Source organism: Salmo salar, chromosome ssa06 (assembly GCF_905237065.1).
Source record: "Salmo salar chromosome ssa06, Ssal_v3.1, whole genome shotgun sequence".
Classification (NCBI taxonomy): Eukaryota; Metazoa; Chordata; class Actinopteri; order Salmoniformes; family Salmonidae; genus Salmo; species Salmo salar.
Window position 1 is genome coordinate 60,530,637 of NC_059447.1, and position 18,356 is coordinate 60,548,992.

Below are 18,356 nucleotides of genomic sequence, written 5' to 3' on the forward strand. Positions count from 1 at the left end.
AGGGACATGGGCAGCTGTGAGGAGGAGGATTTATTCTCCAGGTCTTTAACCGTTTTCCAGAACTTCTTGGGGTTAGACCTACAGAGAAAGAACTGCTCCTTAAAGTAACTATCTTTGACCTTCCGGATAGCCTGAGTGAACTTATTTCTCATTTGCCTGAACGAGAGCCAGTCAGAGTATGCAGGTGCCGAGCGATTTGCCAAATACAATTATTGAGGTGGAGTAACTCTGCAAGATCATGGTCGAACCAGGGGCTGAACCTGTTTTTAATTCAAATTTTCTTTATGGGGGCGTGTTTGTTAACAATAACACTGAAAATATAAAAAAGAAGGTCCAAGCGTCTTTGACAGAGGGGATCAAGCTGATTCTATACCAATTTAAAGAGGCCAGTTCATGAAGGTAGGGTTGCTCATGAAAGTTTTTTACCAAGCGTCTATGACAAATCAGGACAGGTCGTTTCACTGAGCAGCCATTACGAAAACAGGCTGTAAAACAATGATCGCTAAGGTCATAACAGAAAACCCCAGACTGATACCTATCAGGATTATTTGTGAGGATAACATAGAGGAGAGTAGCCTTTTCTGGCTGTTTGGAGTCATACCTTGTGGGATTGGTAATAATCTGAGAAAGATTTAGGGAGTCCCATTGACTTGGTCAGGTGGTTTAACCATGTCCCAGTTTAGGTCACCTAGCAGGACAAATTCAGACTTAGTGTAAGGGGCCAGGAGAGAGTTTAGGGCAGGTGGGGTACAGGCCGGTGCTGATGGAGGACGATAACACCCAGCAACAGTCAACGAAGAGCTATTTGAATGTTTAGTGCTTAAAACCAGCAAATCAAATTCCTTGGGGACAGATTTGGTGGAGAGAAACGAGCACTAAAAGTGGTCCTTGGTAAAGATTGCCACTCCCCCACCTTTGGAAGATCTGTCTTGCCGAAAAAGGTTATAACCAGAAAGGTTATAACATCAGTATTCAAAACACTCATCCTTAACCACTTCTCAATAATGACCAACACATCTGGATGGTAGCTGTGAACCCAGACTTTCAACCATTTTAGGTAATATGATTCTAGTGTTAACGTGCAGAAAACCCAGGCTTTTAATCATATCAAATCAAATTTTATTTTTCACATGCGCCGAAAACAACAGGTGTAGACCTTACAGTGAAATGCTTACTTACACGCCCTTAACCAACAATGATTTAAGAAGTTTTAAGAAAAAAATAAGTGTTAAGTAAAAATAGAAAATAAAAGTAACAAATAATTAAACCGCAGCAGTAAAATAACAATAGCGAGGCTATATACAGGGGGTACCGGTTCAGAGTTAAAGTGCGGTGGCACCGGTTAGTCAAGGTAATTGAGGTAATTCGTACATGTAGGTAGAGCTAACCTCTCTAGGGTAGGTGGCACCAAATCGTCCCACCTACGTAACAGCCAGTGGAATCCTGTGGCGCGTTATTCAAATACCTTAGAAATGCTATTACTTCAATTTCTCAAACATATGACTATTTTACAGCATTTTAAAGACAAGACTCTCGTTAATCTAACCACACTGTCCGATTTCAAAAAGGCTTTACAACGAAAGCAAAACATTAGATTATGTAAGCAGAGTACCCAGCCAGAAATAATCAGACACCCATTTTTCAAGCTAGCATATAATGTCACAAAACCCCAGAAGACAGCTAAATGCAGCACTAACCTTTGATGATCTTCATCAGATGACCCACCTAGGACATTATGTTATACAATACATGCATGTTTTGTTCAATCAAGTTCATATTTATATCAAAAAACAGCTTTTTACATTAGCATGTGACGTTCAGAACTAGCATACTAGCATACTAGCAAACTTCCGGCGAATTTACTAACAATTTACTAAATTACTCACGATAAACGTTCACAAAAAGCATAACAATTATTTAAAGAATTATAGATACAGAACTCCTCTATGCACTCGATATGTCCGATTTTAAAATAGCTTTTTGGTGAAAGCACATTTTGCAATATTCTAAGTAGATAGCCCGGCATCACAGGGCTAGCTATTTAGACACCCAGCAAGTTTAGCCTTCACCAAACTCCGATTTACTATTACAAAAGTTTGATTACCTTTGGTGTTCTTCGTCAGAATGCAATCCCAGGACTTCTACTTCAATAACAAATGTTGGTTTGGTCCCAAATAATAATGGATTTGGGTGAAGGAGAAATGGTGGGGGCTTCGGCGGGTTGCTGTGGAGGGTGCCGAGCAGTTGACTGGGGTAGGGTTGGCCAGGTGGAAAGCATGGCCAGCCGTTGAGAAATGCTTATAGAAATTCTCAATTATAGTGGATTTATCGGTGGTAACAGTGTTTCCTAGCCTCAGAGCAGTGGGCAGCTGGGAGGAGGTGCTCTTATTCTCCATGGACTTTGCAGTGTCCCAGAACGTTTTTGAGTTAGTACAACAGGATGCAAATTTCTGTTTGAAAAAGCTAGCCTTAGCGTTTCTAACTGCCTGTGTATATTTGTTCCTAACTTCCCTGAAAGTTGCATATCACGGGGGCTATTCGATGCTAATGCAGAACGCCACAGGATGTTTTTGTGCTGGTCAAGGGCAGACAGGTCTGGAGTGAACCAAGGACTATATCTATTCCTAGTTCTACATTTTTTGAGTGGGGCATGCTTATTTAAGATGTTGAGGAAGGCACTTTTAAAGAATAGCCAGGCATCATCTACTGACGGGATGAGGTCAATGTCACTCCAGGATACCCCGGCCAGGTCGATTAGAAAGGCCTGCTCGCAAAAGTGTTTTAGGGAGCGTTTGACAGTGATGAGGGGTGGTCGTTTGGTTGCAGACCCATTACGGATGCAGGCTATGAGGCAGTGATCGCTGAGATCTTGATTGAAAACAGCAGAAGTGTATTTGGAGGGCGAGTTAGTTAGGATGACATCTATGAGGGTGCCCATGTTTACGGATTTGGGGTTGTACCTTGTAGGTTCATTGATCATTTGTGTGAGATTGAGGGCATCAAGCTTAGATTGTAGGATGGCCGGGGTGTTAAGCATGTCCCAGTTTAGGTCTCCTAGTAGCACGAGCTCAGAAGACAGATGGGGGGCAATCAGTTCACATATGGTATCGAGGGCACAGCTGGGGGCAGAGGGAGGTCTATAGCAAGCGGCAACAGTGAGAGACTTGTTTCTGGAAAGGTGCATTTTTAGAAGTAGAAGCTCGAATTGTTTGGGTACAGACTTGGATAGTAATACAGAACTCTGCAGGCTATCTTTGCAGTAGATTGCAACACCGTCCCCTTTGGCAGTTCTATCTTGGCGGAAAATGTTATAGTTAGTGATTTCAGGGTTTTTGGTGGTTTTCCTAAGCCAGGATTCAGACACGGCTAAGACATCCGGGTTGGCAGAGTGTGCTAAAGCAGTGAGTAAAACAAACTTAGGGATTAGGCTTCTAATGTTAACATGCATGAAACCAAGGCTTTTAAGGTTACAGAAGTCAACAAATGAGAGCACCTGTGGAGTGGGAGTGGAGCTAGGCACTGCAGGACCTGGATTAACCTCCACATCACCAGAGGAACAGAGGAGAAGTAGGATAAGGGTACAGCTAAAGGCTATACGAACTGGCCGTCTAGCATGTTTGGAACAAAGAGTAAAAGGAGCAGGTTTCTGGGCACGATAGCATCGATTCAAGGCATATTGTACAGACAAAGGTAAGGTAGGATGTGAGTACATTGGAGATAAACCCATAAACCATACATTGAGTAATGATGAGAGAGATATAGTCTCTAGAGACGTTTAAACCAGGTGATGTCATCGCATATGTAGGAGGTGGAACAACATGGTTGGTTAAGGCATATTGATCAGTGCTAGAGGCTCTACAGTGAAATAAGACAGTAATCACTAACCAGGACAGTAATGGACGAGGCATATTGATATTAGAGAGAGGCATGCGTAGCCAAGTGAACATATGGGTCCAGTGATTGGTTGGGCTGACTGGGGACAAAGCGATTCAGACAGTTAGCAGGCCGATGCTAACAGTTAGTAGGCCGGGTTAGCATGCAAGCAGTAGGCAGACCGGGGCAAGCAGTTAGCAGACCGGGGCAGGCAAGCTAGCAGTTAGCAGATCAGGGCTAGCAAGTTAGCCTTTGGGGGACGTCGCGATGGGGGTGAGTCTGTTTTTGCCTCATCTTGCGGTGATGTCGATAGATCAGTCGTGGAATTAGTAGGGTTCCAAGTAGCTCTAGATAGCTAGCAGGCCGGTTAGCAGAATGGGCCTTCAGCGGACATCGCGCCTGAGGGGCCTTTTGGAATCCTCGGGCAGATAATGTCGGTATTCCAGTCGTAGAGGATCGGTGGGGTTCCGTGCCCCGTACCGGCAGTAGAAGGGGTATGGATATTGTAACCCAGGAGTGGGCTTCGGTGGTAGCACAGGAGCCCTGGCCGAGCTAGCTTCAGGCGAATTGGTGCTTGCTCCGGGATGGAAACGCTAGCCAGGAGTAGTCACCCAGGATTGCGGTTAGCTAGTTGCGAAGATCCAGTAGAAAATTGAGGTTGTTGGTCAGTTTCTTTCCTAGCAGCTTGGTACTTTGTAGCCTTATTTATTAAGCTTTATATAACAAAATTCCCTAGAGATAATTGTCTTTTACTTTTAGCGTTCAGAAGGAGGTTCAGACTGCACTTTACTCACTCAGTGTGGTTGCGGATGGTATTTCCAGATTCCGCTGTGTTTCTTCTGCAGGTTTTGGTTTGTTAGAAGTTTTTTTCTTGTTAGTTCTTGGTAGAAATAGTCAATTCAGGCAATTATGTCCAAAATCAAGGTGTTAGGTATGGAACTGTGATTTGGATTGAAGATTTTGATGTTGAGGTTAGTATCCTGTATAAGTCCTGGCGAAAAAATTCAAGTTTATCTCCATTTATCCAACTCTAATTCTATATTTTTTCAGGAGAACTCAGGAGCCCATGCTCTCTGTGTGTGTGTCTCTCTCTCTCTTTCAGCTATAACCGTATGTCATGCTCTATAAAGGGTTCATAAATGTGGCATAACTGTGTGACATAACCACCAATGTCAAATGTGATATAACCCACTATGTCAAATATGTTTTATAAAGGGTGGCATAAGCACTTAGATTTTTGAGTGTAGGTGCCCTTTATTTCATAGGGCATGCCCTGCACAGTTTTTTTGGTTACCAGTGTTTCTGTAGCACAATAAGCGCATGTTATGTCACGTCTTGACCATAGTAATATGTTATTTTCTATGGTAGAGTAGGTCAGGGCATGACAGGGGGTGTTTTGTGTTTTTTCTATGATTTGTATATGTATGTTTAGGTTCTAGTTTTCTATTTCTATGTTGTTGTTTTTTTGGAATGATCTCCAATTAGAGGCAGCTGGTCCTCGTTGTCTCTAATTGGAGATCATACTTAAGTAGGGTTATTTCCGCCTGTGTTTGTGGGTAGTTGTCTTCTGTTTAGTTTATGTACCTGACAGAACTGTGCCCTTTCGTTTTCTCTTTGTTATTTTTTCTTTAGTGTTCTGAGTTAAAATAAATATTCATCATGAGCAACCAACACGCTGCGCTTTGGTCCCCTCTCTACGACAGCCGTTACAGAAGTACCCACCACAACTGGATCAAGCAGCGTGCCCGGGAGGAGATGGATTCCTGGTCTCTGGAGGAGTGGCGAGAGAGGATAGACTGGACTTGGGGGCAAGTATTGGACAGATACAGAAGCCTGCCGGGGAAGCACGAGAGGCAGGCCCAAACATTTCTTTGGGGGGGAGGGCACACGGGTAGATTGGCGGAGTCAGGTGTGAGAACAGAGCCAACTCCCTGTGCTTATCGTGGTGAGCATGTGCCTGCTCCTCGCACTCTCCCTCCAGTGCGCCTCCATAGCCCAGTACGTCCTGTGCCTGCTCCTCACACTCTCCCTCCAGTGCCTCCACTCTCCCTCCAGTACGTCTCCTCAGTCCAGTGAGACCTGTTCCAGCTCCACGAAAGAAGCCTCCAGTGATGATCTATGGTCCGAAGCCTCCAGTGATGATCCATGGCACGAAGCCTTCAGTGATGATCCATGGCCCGGAGCCTGTAGGGATGATCCATGCCACGAAGCCTCCAGTGATAATCCATGGCCCGGAGCCTGTAGGGATAATCCATGGCAAGAAGCCTGTAGGGATGATCCATGGCCCGGAGCCTGTAGAGATGATCCATGGCACGAAGCCTCCAGTGATAATCCATGGCCCGGAGCCTCCAGTGATGATCCATGGCACAAAGCCTCCAGTGATGATCCATGGCACGGAGCCTGCAGCAACGGTCCCCAGTCCGGAGCCTCCAGCGACGGTCCCCAGTACGGAACCTCCTGAGACGGCCTGCAGCCCGGAACCTCCAGCGGCGGCCTGCAGCCCGGAACCTCCAGCGGCGGCCTGCAGCCCGGAACCTCCAGCGGCGGCCTGCAGCCCGGAACCTCCAGCGGCGGCCTGCAGCCCGGAACCTCCAGCGGCGGCCTGCAGCCCGGAAACCTCCAGCGGCGACCAGCAGCCCGGAACATCCAGCGATGATCTACAGTCCGGTTCCTCCGATGACGATCCACGGTCCGGTGGTACTAAAGCAGAGGGATCAGCGGGTGGAGCGGGGGTTACGCCCCGAACCGGAGCTGCCTACTCTGCTGGAGGATCCGCTGGAGGATAAGGTTATTTGGACTGCACTAGAGCCGCCATAGACAGGAGTTACCCACCCTACCCTCCCTTTAGTTTTTTATTGGCATTCGGAGTCTGCACCTTTGGGGGGGGGGGTACTGTCACGTCCTGACCATGGTAAGATGTTATTTTCTATGGTAGAGTAGGTCAGGGCGTGACAGGGAGTGTTTTGTATTTTTCTATGTTTTGTATATCTATGTTTAGGTTCTAGTTTTCTATTTCTATGTTGTTGTTTTTTGGGATGATCTCCAATTAGAGGCAGCTGGTCCTCGTTGTCTCTAATTGGAGATCATACTTAGGTAGGGTTTTTTTCCACCTGTGTTTGTGGGTAGTTGTCTTCTGTTTAGTTTATGTACCTGACAGAACTGTGTGCTTTCGTTTTCTCTTTGTTATTTTTTCTTTAGTGTTCTGAGTTAAAATAAATATTCATCATGAGCAATCAACACGCTGCGCTTTGGTCCTCTCTCTACGACAGCCGTTACACGTGATGAGTCCCCAAAACAAATGCCCACCTGTGGTGCCACTCGACAACATAAAACGAGTAAGTTGAAATGTATTTACTGTCATTTAAATGAGTTTGTAGCAGTTAAGTGTTGAGTTAAATTACATACAGTGAAGGAAAAAATGTGATCCCCTGCTGATTTTGTACATTTGCCTACTGACAAATAAATGATCAGTCTATAATATTAATGGTAGGTTTATTTGAACAGTGAGAGACAGAATAACAACAAAAAAATCCAGAAACCCATGTCAAAAATGTTATAAATTGATTTGCATTTTAATGAGGAAAATAAGTATTTGACCCCCTCTCAATCAGAAAGATTTCTGGCTCCCAGGTGTCTTTTATACAGGTAACGAGCTGAGATTTGGAGCACACTCTTAAAGGGAGTTGTTACCTGTGTAAAAGACACCTGTCCACAGAAGCAATCAATCAATCAGATTCCAAACTCTCCACCATGGCCAAGACCAAAGAACTCTCCAAGGATGTCAGGGACAAGATTGTAGACCTACAGAAGGCTGGAATGGGCTACAAGACCATCGCCAAGCAGCTTGGTGAGAAGGTGACAACAGTTGGTGCGACTATTCGCAAATGGAAGAAACACAAAAGAACTGTCAATCTCCCTCGACCTGGGGCTCCATGCAAGATCTCACCTCGTGGAGTTGGAATGATTATGAGAACGGTGAGGAATCAGCCCAGAACTACACGGGAGGATCTTGTCAATGATCTCAAGGCAGCTGGGACCATAGTCACCAAGAAAACAATTGGTAACACACTACGCCGTGAAGGACTGAAATCCTGCAGCGCCCGCAAGGTCCCCCTGCTCAAGAAAGCACATACACATGCCCGTCTGAAGTTTGCCAATGAACATCTGAATGATTCAGAGGAGAACTGGTGAAAGTGTTGTGGTCAGATGAGACCAAAATGGAGCTCTTTGGCATCAACTCAACTCGCCGTGTTTGGAGGAGGAGGAATGCTGCCTATGACCCCAAGAACACCATCCCCACCGTCAAACATGGAGGTGGAAACATTATGCTTTGGGGGTGTTTTTCTGCTAAGGGGTCAGGACAACTTCACCGCATCAAAGGGACGATGGACGGGGCCATGTACTGTCAAATCTTGGGTGAGAACCTCCTTCCCTCAGCTAAGGCATTGAAAATGGGTCGTGGATGGGTATTCCAACATGACAATGACCCAAAACACACGGCCAAGGCAACAAAGGAGTGGCTCAAGAAGAAGCACATTAAGGTCCTGGAGTGGCCTAGCCAGTCTCCAGACCTTAATCCCATAGAAAATCTGTGGAGGGAGCTGAATGTTCGAGTTGCCAAACGTCAGTCTCAACCATAATGACTTGGAGAAGATCTGCAAAGAGGAGTGGGACAAAATCCCTCCTGAGATGTGTGCAAACCTGGTGGCCAACTACAAGAAATGTTTGACCTCTGTCATTGCCAACAAGGGTTTTGCCACCAAGTACTAAGTCATGTTTTGCAGAGGGGTCAAATACTTATTTCCCTCATTAAAATGCAAATCAATTTATAACATTTTTGACATGCGTTTTTCTGGATGTTTTTGTTTGTTATTCTGTCTCTCACTGTTCAAATAAACCTACCATTAAAATTATAGACTGATCATTTCTTTGTCAGTGGGCAAACGTACAAAATCAGCAGGGGATCAAATACTTTTTTCCCTCACTGTAGCTGCTGTACCTCAATTGTTATTTCAAATAATTTCAGTGACTTCACAGCAGTTGCTTGCTACGTTAGCTAGCTAACAAAATGTATGTAGCTAGTAGGCTCAGCTAAATAACAATCCCCCAAGATACACCGACAGAGGAATACAATGGTACGATTGAAATGGAGTTTCCAATCTCCCCTTTACAGAAATGCCCTTATCCAGATGGTGTGACAAAGGCATTTCCTACCAGACCTGCTAATTTTCTTTGTTACTTTAAGGTTGGAATCATGTTTTGTTCAATCAAGTTCATATTTATATCAAAAAACAGCTTTTTACATTAGCATGTGACGTTCAGAACTAGCATACTAGCATACTAGCAAACTTCCGGCGAATTTACTAACAATTTACTAAATTACTCACGATAAACGTTCACAAAAAGCATAACAATTATTTAAAGAATTATAGATACAGAACTCCTCTATGCACTCGATATGTCCGATTTTAAAATAGCTTTTTGGTGAAAGCACATTTTGCAATATTCTAAGTAGATAGCCCGGCATCACAGGGCTAGCTATTTAGACACCCAGCAAGTTTAGCCTTCACCAAACTCCGATTTACTATTACAAAAGTTTGATTACCTTTGGTGTTCTTCGTCAGAATGCACTCCCAGGACTTCTACTTCAATAACAAATGTTGGTTTGGTCCCAAATAATAATGGATTTGGGTGAAGGAGAAATGGTGGGGGCTTCGGCGGGTTGCTGTGGAGGGTGCCGAGCAGTTGACTGGGGTAGGGTTGGCCAGGTGGAAAGCATGGCCAGCCGTTGAGAAATGCTTATAGAAATTCTCAATTATAGTGGATTTATCGGTGGTAACAGTGTTTCCTAGCCTCAGAGCAGTGGGCAGCTGGGAGGAGGTGCTCTTATTCTCCATGGACTTTGCAGTGTCCCAGAACGTTTTTGAGTTAGTACAACAGGATGCAAATTTCTGTTTGAAAAAGCTAGCCTTAGCGTTTCTAACTGCCTGTGTATATTTGTTCCTAACTTCCCTGAAAGTTGCATATCACGGGGGCTATTCGATGCTAATGCAGAACGCCACAGGATGTTTTTGTGCTGGTCAAGGGCAGACAGGTCTGGAGTGAACCAAGGACTATATCTATTCCTAGTTCTACATTTTTTGAGTGGGGCATGCTTATTTAAGATGTTGAGGAAGGCACTTTTAAAGAATAGCCAGGCATCATCTACTGACGGGATGAGGTCAATGTCACTCCAGGATACCCCGGCCAGGTCGATTAGAAAGGCCTGCTCGCAAAAGTGTTTTAGGGAGCGTTTGACAGTGATGAGGGGTGGTCGTTTGGTTGCAGACCCATTACGGATGCAGGCTATGAGGCAGTGATCGCTGAGATCTTGATTGAAAACAGCAGAAGTGTATTTGGAGGGCGAGTTAGTTAGGATGACATCTATGAGGGTGCCCATGTTTACGGATTTGGGGTTGTACCTTGTAGGTTCATTGATCATTTGTGTGAGATTGAGGGCATCAAGCTTAGATTGTAGGATGGCCGGGGTGTTAAGCATGTCCCAGTTTAGGTCTCCTAGTAGCACGAGCTCAGAAGACAGATGGGGGGCAATCAGTTCACATATGGTATCGAGGGCACAGCTGGGGGCAGAGGGAGGTCTATAGCAAGCGGCAACAGTGAGAGACTTGTTTCTGGAAAGGTGCATTTTTAGAAGTAGAAGCTCGAATTGTTTGGGTACAGACTTGGATAGTAATACAGAACTCTGCAGGCTATCTTTGCAGTAGATTGCAACACCGTCCCCTTTGGCAGTTCTATCTTGGCGGAAAATGTTATAGTTAGTGATTTCAGGGTTTTTGGTGGTTTTCCTAAGCCAGGATTCAGACACGGCTAAGACATCCGGGTTGGCAGAGTGTGCTAAAGCAGTGAGTAAAACAAACTTAGGGATTAGGCTTCTAATGTTAACATGCATGAAACCAAGGCTTTTAAGGTTACAGAAGTCAACAAATGAGAGCACCTGTGGAGTGGGAGTGGAGCTAGGCACTGCAGGACCTGGATTAACCTCCACATCACCAGAGGAACAGAGGAGAAGTAGGATAAGGGTACAGCTAAAGGCTATACGAACTGGCCGTCTAGCATGTTTGGAACAAAGAGTAAAAGGAGCAGGTTTCTGGGCACGATAGCATCGATTCAAGGCATATTGTACAGACAAAGGTAAGGTAGGATGTGAGTACATTGGAGATAAACCCATAAACCATACATTGAGTAATGATGAGAGAGATATAGTCTCTAGAGACGTTTAAACCAGGTGATGTCATCGCATATGTAGGAGGTGGAACAACATGGTTGGTTAAGGCATATTGATCAGTGCTAGAGGCTCTACAGTGAAATAAGACAGTAATCACTAACCAGGACAGTAATGGACGAGGCATATTGATATTAGAGAGAGGCATGCGTAGCCAAGTGAACATATGGGTCCAGTGATTGGTTGGGCTGACTGGGGACACAGCGATTCAGACAGTTAGCAGGCCGATGCTAACAGTTAGTAGGCCGGGTTAGCATGCAAGCAGTAGGCAGACCGGGGCAAGCAGTTAGCAGACCGGGGCAGGCAAGCTAGCAGTTAGCAGATCAGGGCTAGCAAGTTAGCCTTTGGGGGACGTCGCGATGGGGGTGAGTCTGTTTTTGCCTCATCTTGCGGTGATGTCGATAGACCAGTCGTGGAATTAGTAGGGTTCCAAGTAGCTCTAGATAGCTAGCAGGCCGGTTAGCAGAATGGGCCTTCAGCGGACATCGCGCCTGAGGGGCCTTTTGGAATCCTCGGGCAGATAATGTCGGTATTCCAGTCGTAGAGGATCGGTGGGGTTCCGTGCCCCGTACCGGCAGTAGAAGGGGTATGGATATTGTAACCCAGGAGTGGGCTTCGGTGGTAGCACAGGAGCCCTGGCCGAGCTAGCTTCAGGCGAATTGGTGCTTGCTCCGGGATGGAAACGCTAGCCAGGAGTAGTCACCCAGGATTGCGGTTAGCTAGTTGCGAAGATCCAGTAGAAAATTGAGGTTGTTGGTCAGTTTCTTTCCTAGCAGCTTGGTACTTTGTAGCCTTATTTATTAAGCTTTATATAACAAAATTCCCTAGAGATAATTGTCTTTTACTTTTAGCGTTCAGAAGGAGGTTCAGACTGCACTTTACTCACTCAGTGTGGTTGCGGATGGTATTTCCAGATTCCGCTGTGTTTCTTCTGCAGGTTTTGGTTTGTTAGAAGTTTTTTTCTTGTTAGTTCTTGGTAGAAATAGTCAATTCAGGCAATTATGTCCAAAATCAAGGTGTTAGGTATGGAACTGTGATTTGGATTGAAGATTTTGATGTTGAGGTTAGTATCCTGTATAAGTCCTGGCGAAAAAATTCAAGTTTATCTCCATTTATCCAACTCTAATTCTATATTTTTTCAGGAGAACTCAGGAGCCCATGCTCTCTGTGTGTGTGTCTCTCTCTCTCTTTCAGCTATAACCGTATGTCATGCTCTATAAAGGGTTCATAAATGTGGCATAACTGTGTGACATAACCACCAATGTCAAATGTGATATAACCCACTATGTCAAATATGTCAAACATGTTTTATAAAGGGTGGCATAAGCACTTAGATTTTTGAGTGTAGGTGCCCTTTATTTCATAGGGCATGCCCTGCACAGTTTTTTTGGTTACCAGTGTTTCTGTAGCACAATAAGCGCATGTTATGTCACGTCTTGACCATAGTAATATGTTATTTTCTATGGTAGAGTAGGTCAGGGCATGACAGGGGGTGTTTTGTGTTTTTTCTATGATTTGTATATGTATGTTTAGGTTCTAGTTTTCTATTTCTATGTTGTTGTTTTTTGGAATGATCTCCAATTAGAGGCAGCTGGTCCTCGTTGTCTCTAATTGGAGATCATACTTAAGTAGGGTTATTTCCGCCTGTGTTTGTGGGTAGTTGTCTTCTGTTTAGTTTATGTACCTGACAGAACTGTGCCCTTTCGTTTTCTCTTTGTTATTTTTTCTTTAGTGTTCTGAGTTAAAATAAATATTCATCATGAGCAACCAACACGCTGCGCTTTGGTCCCCTCTCTACGACAGCCGTTACAGAAGTACCCACCACAACTGGATCAAGCAGCGTGCCCGGGAGGAGATGGATTCCTGGTCTCTGGAGGAGTGGCGAGAGAGGATAGACTGGACTTGGGGGCAAGTATTGGACAGATACAGAAGCCTGCCGGGGAAGCACGAGAGGCAGGCCCAAACATTTCTTTGGGGGGGAGGGCACACGGGTAGATTGGCGGAGTCAGGTGTGAGAACAGAGCCAACTCCCTGTGCTTATCGTGGTGAGCATGTGCCTGCTCCTCGCACTCTCCCTCCAGTGCGCCTCCATAGCCCAGTACGTCCTGTGCCTGCTCCTCACACTCTCCCTCCAGTGCCTCCACTCTCCCTCCAGTACGTCTCCTCAGTCCAGTGAGACCTGTTCCAGCTCCACGAAAGAAGCCTCCAGTGATGATCTATGGTCCGAAGCCTCCAGTGATGATCCATGGCACGAAGCCTTCAGTGATGATCCATGGCCCGGAGCCTGTAGGGATGATCCATGCCACGAAGCCTCCAGTGATAATCCATGGCCCGGAGCCTGTAGGGATAATCCATGGCAAGAAGCCTGTAGGGATGATCCATGGCCCGGAGCCTGTAGAGATGATCCATGGCACGAAGCCTCCAGTGATAATCCATGGCCCGGAGCCTCCAGTGATGATCCATGGCACAAAGCCTCCAGTGATGATCCATGGCACGGAGCCTGCAGCAACGGTCCCCAGTCCGGAGCCTCCAGCGACGGTCCCCAGTACGGAACCTCCTGAGACGGCCTGCAGCCCGGAACCTCCAGCGGCGGCCTGCAGCCCGGAACCTCCAGCGCGGCCTGCAGCCCGGAACCTCCAGCGGCGGCCTGCAGCCCGGAACCTCCAGCGGCGGCCTGCAGCCCGGAACCTCCAGCGCGGCCTGCAGCCCGGAAACCTCCAGCGGCGACCAGCAGCCCGGAACATCCAGCGATGATCTACAGTCCGGTTCCTCCGATGACGATCCACGGTCCGGTGGTACTAAAGCAGAGGGATCAGCGGGTGGAGCGGGGTTACGCCCCGAACCGGAGCTGCCTACTCTGCTGGAGGATCCGCTGGAGGATAAGGTTATTTGGACTGCACTAGAGCCGCCATAGACAGGAGTTACCCACCCTACCCTCCCTTTAGTTTTTTATTGGCATTCGGAGTCTGCACCTTTGGGGGGGGTACTGTCACGTCCTGACCATGGTAAGATGTTATTTTCTATGGTAGAGTAGGTCAGGGCGTGACAGGGAGTGTTTTGTATTTTTCTATGTTTTGTATATCTATGTTTAGGTTCTAGTTTTCTATTTCTATGTTGTTGTTTTTTGGGATGATCTCCAATTAGAGGCAGCTGGTCCTCGTTGTCTCTAATTGGAGATCATACTTAGGTAGGGTTTTTTCCACCTGTGTTTGTGGGTAGTTGTCTTCTGTTTAGTTTATGTACCTGACAGAACTGTGTGCTTTCGTTTTCTCTTTGTTATTTTTTCTTTAGTGTTCTGAGTTAAAATAAATATTCATCATGAGCAATCAACACGCTGCGCTTTGGTCCTCTCTCTACGACAGCCGTTACACGTGATGAGTCCCCAAAACAAATGCCCACCTGTGGTGCCACTCGACAACATAAAACGAGTAAGTTGAAATGTATTTACTGTCATTTAAATGAGTTTGTAGCAGTTAAGTGTTGAGTTAAATTACATACAGTGAAGGAAAAAATGTGATCCCCTGCTGATTTTGTACATTTGCCTACTGACAAATAAATGATCAGTCTATAATATTAATGGTAGGTTTATTTGAACAGTGAGAGACAGAATAACAACAAAAAATCCAGAAACCCATGTCAAAAATGTTATAAATTGATTTGCATTTTAATGAGGAAAATAAGTATTTGACCCCCTCTCAATCAGAAAGATTTCTGGCTCCCAGGTGTCTTTTATACAGGTAACGAGCTGAGATTTGGAGCACACTCTTAAAGGGAGTTGTTACCTGTGTAAAAGACACCTGTCCACAGAAGCAATCAATCAATCAGATTCCAAACTCTCCACCATGGCCAAGACCAAAGAACTCTCCAAGGATGTCAGGGACAAGATTGTAGACCTACAGAAGGCTGGAATGGGCTACAAGACCATCGCCAAGCAGCTTGGTGAGAAGGTGACAACAGTTGGTGCGACTATTCGCAAATGGAAGAAACACAAAAGAACTGTCAATCTCCCTCGACCTGGGGCTCCATGCAAGATCTCACCTCGTGGAGTTGGAATGATTATGAGAACGGTGAGGAATCAGCCCAGAACTACACGGGAGGATCTTGTCAATGATCTCAAGGCAGCTGGGACCATAGTCACCAAGAAAACAATTGGTAACACACTACGCCGTGAAGGACTGAAATCCTGCAGCGCCCGCAAGGTCCCCCTGCTCAAGAAAGCACATACACATGCCCGTCTGAAGTTTGCCAATGAACATCTGAATGATTCAGAGGAGAACTGGTGAAAGTGTTGTGGTCAGATGAGACCAAAATGGAGCTCTTTGGCATCAACTCAACTCGCCGTGTTTGGAGGAGGAGGAATGCTGCCTATGACCCCAAGAACACCATCCCCACCGTCAAACATGGAGGTGGAAACATTATGCTTTGGGGGTGTTTTTCTGCTAAGGGGTCAGGACAACTTCACCGCATCAAAGGGACGATGGACGGGGCCATGTACTGTCAAATCTTGGGTGAGAACCTCCTTCCCTCAGCTAAGGCATTGAAAATGGGTCGTGGATGGGTATTCCAACATGACAATGACCCAAAACACACGGCCAAGGCAACAAAGGAGTGGCTCAAGAAGAAGCACATTAAGGTCCTGGAGTGGCCTAGCCAGTCTCCAGACCTTAATCCCATAGAAAATCTGTGGAGGGAGCTGAATGTTCGAGTTGCCAAACGTCAGTCTCAACCATAATAACTTGGAGAAGATCTGCAAAGAGGAGTGGGACAAAATCCCTCCTGAGATGTGTGCAAACCTGGTGGGCAACTACAAGAAATGTTTGACCTCTGTCATTGCCAACAAGGGTTTTGCCACCAAGTACTAAGTCATGTTTTGCAGAGGGGTCAAATACTTATTTCCCTCATTAAAATGCAAATCAATTTATAACATTTTTGACATGCGTTTTTCTGGATGTTTTTGTTTGTTATTCTGTCTCTCACTGTTCAAATAAACCTACCATTAAAATTATAGACTGATCATTTCTTTGTCAGTGGGCAAACGTACAAAATCAGCAGGGGATCAAATACTTTTTTCCCTCACTGTAGCTGCTGTACCTCAATTGTTATTTCAAATAATTTCAGTGACTTCACAGCAGTTGCTTGCTACGTTAGCTAGCTAACAAAATGTATGTAGCTAGTAGGCTCAGCTAAATAACAATCCCCCAAGATACACCGACAGAGGAATACAATAGTACGATTGAAATGGAGTTTCCAATCTCCCCTTTACAGAAATGCCCTTATCCAGATGGTGTGACAAAGGCATTTCCTACCAGACCTGCTAATTTTCTTTGTTACTTTAAGGTTGGAATCAACATGTAGTACCTCCAGCAGGCAGAGAGTTAAGAACCATTCGTCCGCCAGCTCAGAAACAAGCTACACTGATAACATCCCTGTGTAATGTTCAATGTAATTGCATTGCTGGACTTTTTTAAACTGAATGTATTTGTATTGTTTTAAAAATGTAAAAATAAAAGGACATATGTTAGTTATTAGTTATAACTCCCTGAGTGTTAATACATTTGTGTTTACATCATTAAGCCTTTATGTGTAATGAATGACCAAAGGTGTCTGACTTTATAGTAAGTACAGAGTCATATGATAAAAGGCATTTATGTATGTGTTATAAAATACCAAAGGGGTCTGACTTTAAAGTAAGTACAGCGTCCTGTGATGTAGAGTCTTTATGGATGCGTTATGAATTATCAAATGTGTCTCACTTCAAATTAAGTGTTACAGGATACTACATGAAGTGTCAATTAATAGGTTATTAAAGTTCTACTGATTTATGAAGGTTCTCTTACCGTACACAGGTTACTGTAGGGTGTGAAAGGTATTTAAGTGGATTGGGCGGAAGTCTCTAGGAACGAGATTAGGTGTAACGTTACTAACATGACTTCACTTTAGAGCGCGTGCCATCCTTCAGCCCAACATGTCACCCTTTATAAAGCACATGTTTACATCATATTCGACTTAGTGGGTTCTGTCACAGTTGACATTGGTGTTTATGTCATACAGTTAGGGTTAGTGAACCCTTTTTAAAGCATTATGAAGGCTTTATGAAGCCGAATGTAATTTAAAGCGGGACCAAACATTTGTTTTTGGAACACTTCAGGTTTTCATGTGAAATGCATGCAGTTTTCTGTAAGGGGTATATCGGCCTTCATATTGGTATGTGATCCTCATTACGATCTTACGAACAGACTGCAGAGTTCTGTACTTGTTCTTTATGTGCGTTTGAATAAAAAATGTATAAAAATACAATAAAACATACTGTATCAGTCTGGAATGAGTTATCCATCTTGATAATATTTCTCTGCAAAAAGGACAGGTGCTCTAGTGAAGAAGTTTATAGATGGAAAAACAAATAGATACAGTAAAGGCCTTGTACATGCTTGGAGTATTTCAAATGCATTCAAATGTACCATTTCACGTTGCCATCCTTCCTGAGAAGCCTCGGCTTCAGAGGCTAAATGTACCATAACCTGTTCGCATCTCAGATACAGATGGAAAACACAGGGCCAAGTAAACATAAAAGGAAAGAATCAATGTATATAGCATATGACTTAGTTATCACATTACAACCTACATTATGGGCCAGTTTCACAGATCCAGATGAATATGTACAGTACCTGTCAAATGTTTGGACACACCTACTCATTCTAGGGTTTTTCTTTATTTTTTACAATTTTCTACATTGTACAATAATAGTGAAGATATCAAAACTATGAAGTAACACATGTGGAATCATGTAGTAACCAAAAAAGTGTTAAACAAATCAAAATGTATTTTATATTTGAGATTCTTCAATGTAGCCAACCTTTGCCTTGATACAGCTTTGCACATTGGATGCATTTAACTTGAGGGTATTTTCATCCATATCGGGTGAACCGTTTAGAAATTACAGCAATTTTTGTACATTGTCCCCACATTTTAGGGGACCAAAAGTATTGGGAGAAATTCACTTATATATGTATTAAAGTAGAAAAAACGTAGGTTTTTGGTCTCATATTCATAGCACGCAATAACTACATTGCTTGTGACTACACATTTGTTGGATGTATTTGCTGTTTTCTTCAGTTGTGTTTCACATTATTTTGTGCCCAATAGATATGAATGATAAATAATCCATTCTGTCATTTTGGAGTCACTTTTATTGTAAATAAGA